Below are 9,009 nucleotides of genomic sequence, written 5' to 3' on the forward strand. Positions count from 1 at the left end.
CTATGGGGCAGAGCTATGGGGCGGCTCTATAGGGCGTCGCTATGGGGCGGCCCTGTCCCTATGGGGCAACCCTATGGGGCAGCCCTATAGGGCGGCCTTGTCCCTATGGGGCGGTTCTATGGGGCGGCTCTATAGGGCGGCGCTATGGGGCTGCCGTATGGGGTAACCCTATGGGGCGGCTCTATAGGGCGTCGCTATGGGGCGGCCCTGTCCCTATGGGGCAACCCTATGGGGCGGCGCTATGGGGCGGACCTGTCCCTATGGGGCGGAGTTATGGGGCAGCCCTATAGGGCTGTCATATGGGGCTGCTCTATGGGGCGGCCCTATAGGGCGGCGCTATGGGGCGGCCGTGTCCCTATGGGGCAACCCTATGGGGCGGCCCTGTCCCTATGGGGCGGTTCTATGGGGCAGCCCTATGGGGCGGCCCTGTCCCTATGGGGCGGTTCTATGGGGCGGCTCTATAGGGCGGCGCTATGGGGCTGCCGTATGGGGTAACCCTATGGGGCGGCTCTATAGGGCGTCGCTATGGGGCGGCCCTGTCCCTATGGGGCAACCCTATGGGGCGGCGCTATGGGGCGGCTCTATAGGGCGTCGCTATGGGGCGGCCCTGTCCCTATGGGGCAACCCTATGGGGCGGCGCTATGGGGCGGCTCTATAGGGCGGCGCTATGGGGCGGCCCTGTCCCTATGGGGCGGTTCTATGGGGCAGAGCTATGGGGCGGCTCTATAGGGCGTCGCTATGGGGCGGCCGTGTCCCTATGGGGCAACCCTATGGGGCAGCCCTATGGGGCGGCCCTGTCCCTATGGGGCGGTTCTATGGGGCGGCTCTATAGGGCGGCGCTATGGGGCTGCCGTATGGGGTAACCCTATGGGGCGGCTCTATAGGGCGTCGCTATGGGGCGGACTTGTCCCTATGGGGCGGCTCTATAGGGCGTCGCTATGGGGCGGCGCTATGGGGCTGCCGTATGGGGTAACCCTATGGGGCGGCTCTATAGGGCGTCGCTATGGGGCGGCCCTGTCCCTATGGGGCAACCCTATGGGGCGGCGCTATGGGGCGGCTCTATAGGGCGTCGCTATGGGGCGGCCGTGTCCCTATGGGGCAACCCTATGGGGCAGCCCTATGGGGCGGCCCTGTCCCTATGGGGCGGTTCTATGGGGCGGCTCTATAGGGCGGCGCTATGGGGCTGCCGTATGGGGTAACCCTATGGGGCGGCTCTATAGGGCGTCGCTATGGGGCGGCCCTGTCCCTGTGGGGCAACCCTATGGGGCGGCGCTATGGGGCGGACCTGTCCCTATGGGGCGGAGTTATGGGGCAGCCCTATGGGGCTGTCATATGGGGCTGCTCTATGGGGCGGCCCTATAGGGCGGCGCTATGGGGCGGCGCTATGGGGCAACCCTATGGGGCGGCCCTGTCCCTATGGGGCAACCCTATGGGGCAGCCCTATGGGGCGGCCCTGTCCCTATGGGGCGGTTCTATGGGGCGGCTCTATAGGGCGTCGCTATGGGGCGGCCCTGTCCCTATGGGGCAACCCTATGGGGCGGCGCTATGGGGCGGCTCTATAGGGCGTCGCTATGGGGCGGCCGTGTCCTTATAGCGCCCCATAATGCGGGGGCGGTGGGGGAACCCGTTGGGTGAGTGTTGCCTCCGCCCCACACATCCCGCCCCATAGAATCCTATGGAGCCCATGGCCGCCCCACACATCGCCTTCAGCCTCCTCTTCCTCTGCCCCATAGCGGCCGCTCTGCCCCACTGCGACGGGGACGGATGGGAGAACGGAGCACGGACAGGTGGGGGATAACGGTGGGGCTGCCCCATAAGTGTGGGGCTGAGTTAAGGTGTTGGGCTGCCCCATAAGTAAGTGTGGGGCTGAGCTGAGATGTGGGGCATAGCTGAAGTGTGGGGCTGCCCCATAAGTGTGGGGCTGAGGACTGGGGGGAACCCATAAGTGTGGGGCTGAGGACTGGGGGGGACCCATAAGTGTGGGGCTGCCCCATAAGTGTGGGGCTGAGCTGAGATGTGGGGCATTGCTGAGGTGTGGGGCTGCCCCATAAGTGTGGGGCAGAGCTGAGGTTGGGGGGGGGTATAAGTGTAGGTCTGCCCCATAAGTGTGGGGCTGAGTTAAGGTGTGGGGCTGCCCCATAAGTGTGGGGCTGAGGACTGGGGGGGGACCCATAAGTGTGGGGCTGCCCCATAAGTGTGGGGCAGAGCTTAGATGTGGGGCAGAGCTGAGGTTGGGGGGGGTATAAGTGTGGGGCTGCCCCATAAGTGTGGGGCTGAGCTGAGGTTGGGGGGGGGTATAAGTGTAGGTCTGCCCCATAAGTGTGGGGCTGAGTTAAGGTGTGGGGCTGCCCCATAAGTGTGGGGCTGAGGACTGGGGGGGGACCCATAAGTGTGGGGCTGCCCCATAAGTGTGGGGCAGAGCTTAGATGTGGGGCAGAGCTGAGGTTGGGGGGGGTATAAGTGTGGGGCTGCCCCATAAGTGTGGGGCTGAGTTAAGGTGTGGGGCTGCCCCAAAAGTGTGGGGCAGAGGACTGGGGGGGACCCATAAGTGTGGGGCAGAGCTGAGGTTGGGGGGGATCTATGGGGTCTATGGGGTCTGTGGGGGATATGGGGGATCTATGGGGTCTATGAGGATCTATGGGGATCTATGGGGTCTATGAGGATCTATGGGGATCTATGGGGGATCTATGGAGTCTATGGGGGTCTATGGGATCTATGGGGTCTATGGGGGATCTATGGGGTCTATGGGGTTCTATGGGGTCTATGGGGGATCTATGAGGATCTATGGGGTCTATGGGGGTCTATGGGGATCTATGGGGTCTATGGGGGTCTATGGGATCTATGGGGTCTATGGGGATCTATGGGGGATCTACGGGGTCTATGGGGGATCTATGGGGTCTATGGGGGTCTATGGGATCTATGGGGTCTATGGGAGATCTATGTGATCTATGGGGATCTATGGGGGATCTATGGGGTCTATGGGGATCTATGGGGGATCTACGGGGTCTATGGGGTTCTATGGGCTCTATGGGGGATCTATGGGGGATCTATGGGGTCTATGGGATCTATGGGGTCTATGGGGGATCTATGGGGGTCTATGGGATCTATGGGGTCTATGGGGTATCTATGGGATCTATGGGGTCTATGGGGGATCTATGGGATCTATGGGGTCTATGGGGGATCTATGGGATCTATGGGGTCTATGGGGGATCTATGGGGTCTATGGAGAATCTATGGGGTCTATGGGGATCTATGGGGTCTATGGGGGATCTATGGGGGTCTATGGGATCTATGGGGTCTATGGGGTATCTATGGGATCTATGGGGTCTATGGGGGATCTATGGGATCTATGGGGTCTATGGGGGATCTATGGGGTCTATGGGGGTCTATGGGATCTATGGGGATCTATGGGGTGTCTATGGGGTCTATGGGGGATCTATGGGGTCTATGGGGTTGTGGGTCCCGCTCTGACCCCACACTTTTCCTTCCCCCAACAGTGAAGGCGTCGGAGCTGACCAGGGCACAACTGGGTGAGACCCATAGAGACCCATAGAGCCCCATAGAGCCCCATAGAGCCCCATAGAACCCCATAGGAACCCCATAGAGACCCCATAGAGACCCATATAACCCCATAGAGACCCATAGAGACCCATAGAGACTCATAGAGACCCATAGAACCCCATAGAGCCCCATAGAGACCCATAGAGACCCCATAGAACCTCATAGAGCCCCATAGAGACCCATAGAGACCCATAGAGCCCCATAGACACCCATAGTGACCCCATAGAGCCCCATAGAACCCCATAGAACCCCATAGAGACGCCATAGAGACCCATAGAGACCCATAGAACCCCATAGAGCCCCATAGAGACCCATAGAGACCCCATAGAACCTCATAGAGCCCCATAGAGACCCATAGAGACCCATAGAGCCCCATAGACACCCATAGTGACCCCATAGAGCCCCATAGAACCCCATAGAACCCCATAGAGACGCCATAGAGACCCATAGAGACCCATAGAACCCCATAGAGCCCCATAGACACCCATAGTGACCCCATAGAGCCCCATAGAACCCCATAGACACCCATAGTGACCCCATAGAGCCCCATAGAACCCCATAGACACCCATAGTGACCCCATAGAGCCCCATAGAACCCCATAGACACCCATAGTGACCCCATAGAACCCCATAGAACCCCATAGAGACCCATAGAGCACCATAGAGACGCCATAGAGACCCATAGAGACCCATAGAGACCCATAGAACCCCATAGAGCCCCATAGACACCCATAGTGACCCCATAGAGCCCCATAGAGACCCATAGAGACCCATAGAACCCCATAGAGACCCATAGAGACCCCGTAGAAACCCCATAGAGACCCACAGAACCCCATAGAGACCCATAGAGACCCCATAGAGATCCATAGAACCCCATAGAGCCCCATAGAGCCCCATAGAGACCCCATAGAGCCCCATAGAACCCCATAGAGCCCCATAGAGCCCCATAGAACCCCATAGAGACCCATAGAACCCCATAGAGACCCATAGAGACCCATAGAACCCCATAGAGACCCATAGAACCCCATAGAGACCCATAGAGACTCATAGAGCCCTATAGAACCCCATAGAGACCCCATAGAGCCCCATAGAACCCCATAGAGCCCCATAGACACCCATAGTGACCCCATAGAGCCCCATAGAACCCCATAGAGACGCCATAGACACCCATAGATACCCCATAGAGCCTCACAGAACCCCATTGAGCCCCATAGACACCCATAGTGACCCCATAGAGCCCCATAGAACCCCATAGACACTCATAGTGACCCCATAGAGCCCCATAGAGACCCATAGAGACCCATAGAGACCCATAGAACCCCATAGAGACCCATAGAGACCCCGTAGAAACCCCATAGAGACCATAAACCACCCCATAGAGACCCCATAGAGCCCCATAGAACCCCATAAGGATGCCATAGAGCCCCATAGTGCCCCATAAAGAACCCATAGAGCCCCATAGAATCCCATAGAGACCCCACAGTGCCCCATAGAACCCCATAGAGACCCCATAGAGCCCCCATAGAACTCCATAGAGACCCCATTCAGCCCCATTCAGCCCCATAGAGACCCCATTGATCCCATAAAGACCCCATAGAACCCCATAGCACTCCATAGAGCCCCCATAGAGACCCCATAGAACCCAATAGAGACCCCATAGAGATCCCATAGAACCCTATAACGCCCCATGGAGCCCCATACATACCCCATAGAGCCCCATAGAGACCCCATAGAGCCACACAGAACCCCATAGAGCCCCATAGAGCCCCATAGAGACCCATAGAACCCCATAGAGCCCCATAAAGACCCCATAGAGCCCCATAGAGCCCCCATTGATCCCATAGAGACCCCATAGAGCCCCATAGTGACCCCATGGAGCCCCATAGTGACCCTAAAGAGCCCCATAGAGACCCATAGAGACCCCATAGAACCCCATAGAACCCCATAGAGCCCCATAGACACCCATAGAACCCCATAGAGACCCCATAGGGCCCCATAGACCCCATATCCCCCCTAACCCCACTGTTTGTCCCCCCCAGTGTGCGGCCGCCCCATGGCTGTGGGGCTGACCCGTAACATGGGGGGTGAGGACGCCATGGCTGGTCAATGGCCATAGAACCCCATAGAGCCCCATAGAGACCCATAGAGACCCATAGAACCCCATAGAGACCCCATAGGGCCTCATAGATCCCATAGAACCCCATAGAGACCCCATAGAGACCCACAGAGACCCCATAGAGACCCCATAGAGCCCCCAATGATCCCATAGAGACCCATAGAGCCCCATAGAGTCCCATAGAGCCCCATAGTACCCCATAGAGTCCCATAGAGTCCCATAGAGCCCCATAGTACCCCATAGAGTCCCATAGAGCCCCATAGAGTCCCATAGAGGCCATAGAGTCCCATAGAGCCCCATTGTACCCCATAGAGTCCCATAGAGCCCCATAGAGTCCCATAGAGTCCCATAGAGCCCCATAGAGCCCCATAGAGTCCCATAGAGCCCCCATTGATCCCATAGAGACCCATAGAGACCCATAGAGACCCATAGAGCCCCATAGAGCCCCCATAGATCCCATACTACCCCATAGAGCCCCATAGAGACCCCATAGGGCCCCATAGATCCCATAGAACCCCATAGAGACCCCATAGAACCCTATAGGGCCCCATAGACCCCATATCCCCCCCTAACCCCACTGTTTGTCCCCCCCAGTGTGCGGCCGCCCCATGGCTGTGGGGCTGACCTGTAACGTGGGGGGTGAGGACGCCATGGCTGGTCAATGGCCATAGAACCCCATAGAGCCCCATAGAGACCCCATAGAAACCCATAGAACCCCATAGAGACCCCATAGGGCCTCATAGATCCCATAGAACCCCACAGAGACCCCATAGAGACCCACAGAGACCCCATAGAGACCCCATAGAGCCCCCAATGATCCCATAGAGACCCCATAGAGCCCCGTAGAGCCCCATACAGCCCCATACAGCCCCATAGAGATCCATAGGGCCCCATAGAGCCCCATAGAGCCCCATAGAGCCCTATAGAGTCCCATAGAGCCCCATAGTACCCCATAGAGCCCCATAGAGTCCCATAGAGCCCCATAGACACCCATAGAGCCCCATAGAGTCCCATAGAGCCCCATAGTACCCCATAGAGCCCCATAGAGTCCCATAGGGCCCCATAGACACCCATAGAGACCCCATAGAGCCCCCATTGATCCCATAGAGACCCATAGAGACCCATAGAGACCCATAGAGCCCCATAGAGCCCCCATAGATTCCATACTACCCCATAGAGCCCCATAGAGACCCCATAGGGCCCCATAGATCCCATAGAACCCCATAGGGCCCCATAGAACCCTATAGAACCCCATAGGGCCCCCATAGAACCCATATCCCCCCCTAACCCCACTGTTTGTCCCCCCCAGTGTGCGGCCGCCCCATGGCTGTGGGGCTGACCCGTAACGTGGGGGGTGAGGACGCCATGGCTGGTCAATGGCCATAGAACCCCATAGAGCCCCATAGAGACCCCATAGAGACCCCATAGAGACCCATAGAACCCCATAGAGACCCCATAGGGCCTCATAGATCCCATAGAACCCATAGAGACCCCATAGAGACCCACAGAGACCCCATAGAGACCCCATAGAGCCCCCATAGAGCCCCCAATGATCCCATAGAGACCCCATAGAGACCCCATTGATCCCATAGAGCCCCATACAGCCCCATACAGCCCCATAGAGATCCATAGGGCCCCATAGAGCCCCATAGAGTCCCATAGAGCCCCATAGTACCCCACAGAGTCCCATAGAGTCCCATAGAGATCCATAGAGCCCCATAGTACCCCATAGAGTCCCATAGAGTCCCATAGACACCCATAGAGCCCCATAGTACCCCATAGAGACCCCATAGGGCCCCATAGACCCCATATCCCCCCCTAACCCCACTGTTTGTCCCCCCCAGTGTGCGGCCGCCCCATGGCTGTGGGGCTGACCCGTAACGTGGGGGGTGAGGACGCCATGGCTGGTCAATGGCCATAGAACCCCATAGAACCCCATAGAGACCCCATAGAGACCCCATAGAGACCCATAGAACCCCATAGAGACCCCATAGGGCCTCATAGATCCCATAGAACCCCATAGAGACCCCATAGATCCCATAGAACCCCATAGAGACCCATAGAGACCCCATAGAATCCCATAGAGACCCCATAGAGTCCCATAGAACCCCATAGAGCCCCATAGACACCCATAGAGCCCCATAGAACCCCATAGAGCCCCATAGACACCCATAGAGCCCCATAGAACCCCATAGAGACCCATAGAGACCCATAGAGACCCCATAGAGCCCCACAGTACCCCATAGAGACCCATAGAGACCCATAGACACCCATAGAGACCCATAGGGCCCCATAGAGCCCCATAGATCCCCATAGAGCCCCATAGACACCCATAGACGCCCATAGTACCCCATAGAGCGCCATAGAGACCCCATAGGGCCCCATAGATCCCATAGAACCCCATAGAGACCCCATAGAACCCCATAGAACCCCATAGAGACCCCATATCCCCCCCTAACCCCACTGTTTGTCCCCCCCAGTGTGCGGCCGCCCCATGGCTGTGGGGCTGACCCGTAACGTGGGGGGTGAGGACGCCATGGCTGGTCAATGGCCATAGAACCCCATAGAGCCCCATAGAACCCCATAGAGACCCATAGAGACCCATAGAACCCCATAGAGACCCCATAGGGCCTCATAGATCCCATAGAACCCCATAGAGACCCCATAGAGACCCACAGAGACCCCATAGAGACCCCATAGAGCCCCCAATGATCCCATAGAGACCCCATAGAGCCCCGTAGAGCCCCATACAGCCCCATAGAGCCCCATAGAGATCCATAGGGCCCCATAGAGCCCCATAGAGCCCCATAGAGCCCTATAGAGTCCCATAGAGCCCCATAGTACCCCATAGAGCCCCATAGAGTCCCATAGGGCCCCATAGACACCCATAGGGCCCCATAGAGACCCCATTGATCCCATAGAACCCCATTGATCCCCATAGAGACCCCATAGAGCCCCCATTGATCCCATAGAGACCCATAGAGCCCCATAGAGTCCCATAGAGCCCCATAGTACCCCATAGAGTCCCATAGAGTCCCATAGAGTCCCATAGAGCCCCATAGTACCCCATAGAGTCCCATAGAGCCCCACAGAACCCCATAGAACCCCATAGAGACCCCATATCCCCCCCTAACCCCACTGTTTGTCCCCCCCAGTGTGCGGCTGCCCCATGGCTGTGGGGCTGACCCGTAACGTGGGGGGTGAGGACGCCATGGCTGGTCAATGGCCATAGAACCCCATAGAGCCCCATAGAGACCCATAGAGACCCATAGAACCCCATAGAGACCCCATAGGGCCTCATAGATCCCATAGAACCCCACAGAGACCCCATA

This window comes from Coturnix japonica, chromosome 17 (genome assembly GCF_054131305.1).
Source record: "Coturnix japonica strain WE chromosome 17, WE-NBRP24, whole genome shotgun sequence".
Lineage (NCBI taxonomy): Eukaryota > Metazoa > Chordata > Aves > Galliformes > Phasianidae > Coturnix > Coturnix japonica.